Source organism: Carlito syrichta, unplaced genomic scaffold (genome assembly GCF_000164805.1).
Source record: "Carlito syrichta isolate Samal-C Ts95f unplaced genomic scaffold, Tarsius_syrichta-2.0.1 Scaffold91638, whole genome shotgun sequence".
NCBI lineage: Eukaryota > Metazoa > Chordata > Mammalia > Primates > Tarsiidae > Carlito > Carlito syrichta.
The window spans coordinates 222,927-224,357 of record NW_007035734.1 but is presented as its reverse complement, the minus strand read 5'-3'; the positions used below and the strand labels follow the sequence as shown (position 1 = coordinate 224,357).

The 1,431-nt window shown below is 42.6% G+C and overlaps 1 protein-coding gene across 1 annotated transcript in view; it reads right to left on the bottom strand.

Annotated features, from left to right (window-relative positions):
• The window catches only part of RTF1 (RTF1 homolog, Paf1/RNA polymerase II complex component), a 43,950-nt gene extending 43,327 nt beyond the window's left edge, over positions 1-623 (bottom strand). The window contains exon 1 of the mRNA XM_008059816.1: positions 485-623. The gene's annotated coding sequence lies outside the window, so the exon portion shown is untranslated. The remainder of the gene's footprint in view (positions 1-484) is intronic.
• Between the last annotated feature and the right edge of the window lie 808 nt (positions 624-1,431).

Here is a 1,431-nt window from a genome sequence, read left to right as displayed (position 1 = left end):
CCAGTCTGGGCGACAGAGTGAGACTCCAACTAAAAAAAAAAAAAAAAGACTAAAACAGAAAAAAGATGAGGACTAATGACTTGTATCACTTCTGCAATAAGGCTAAAAAAAAGGCTAAAGAATGCCTACAGCCAGACGCAGTGGCTCACATCTGTAATCCCAGCACTTTGGGAGGCGGAGGCAAGAGGACTGCCTGAGCCCATTAGTTTGAGATCAGCCTGGGCAATCAATTAAAAAAAAAAAAAAAAAGCAAGAGGAAAAAAAGAAAAAAAGAATGGCTACAAATGCCCTGTAGAGGGACCCATTAGGCAACAAGCAGTACAATGAAAACGACATTCAAAAGCTTTCCTTACACAATTTTCTTTCCCTGACAAGTTTTTGTAGATCTTAGGCTGCTAAGCCTCAGTTTGAGGAAACAGACCAACAGGAGTCACCATCTTGAGAACCCTTAAACATCTAACAGTTCTAGCCCTTCCACACCCACCTCATCATCACTGTCGGACGTCTCAGAGTCTGACGAGGCCGCAGGCTGACTCACAGGTGGCTCCTTCTCCTCAGAGTCACTGCGCTTCCGCTTTGCCAGGGACAAGAGCTCCTAATAGGGCAGAAATAGTTACATCAGTAAAATATCTAAGAATAATAAAATGCCTACCCTGTCTAGCCCTCTTTTACATCCTTGTGCTTTCAACTGAAGGACATCATCATGGAGACTTCTACCACACGAACGTATTAGATTGGCAGTATGCCAAGGAGCTAAAGAAGTATTTTCAAAATCTGTGCCTCCTTAATTAATGGGAAGTGTATGCCTGAAATGAAAAAGTAACTGAAAAACTGAACTGGAGGCCCTCAAATTGTCACTGATCCCTCCCCTAAACAACAAATATATTCTAAGGGATTGACAAGAACCATATTTACAAAGGTAATTTGCTCACTGTTTTAACTGGTATAGCTAACTAACAGTTCAAGCGTCCCTTTTATTGTATTTTATGGTAAAACTGGCATCTGTGGGAACATTGTGAATAAGCTAAAAAACTATAAACCTCTGAGGTCTTTTTAATATTTTGAATGCTTAAGTCAGAAAAAAAAGTGTGTATTTCCAGTATTTAATCCAGGTTCTGACAACAAGCAGTAAGGGTGCTGCTGGCCACTACACCTACACCAGAATCCTTTTTTTTTTTTTTTTTTTTTTTTTTGAGGTGGAGTCTCTCACTCTGTCACCCAGGCTGGAGTGCAGTGGCACGCTCACGGCCACCACAGGCTCAACCTGCTGGGCTCAGGTGATCCTTCTGCCTCAGCCTTCTAAATAGCTGGAACCACAGGCACGTGCCACCATGGCCATCTAAATTTTTGATTTATTGTAGAGATAAGGTCTTGCCAAGTTGCCCAGGTGGTCTCGAACCTGTGGGCTCAGGCATACCTCTCACCTGTGCC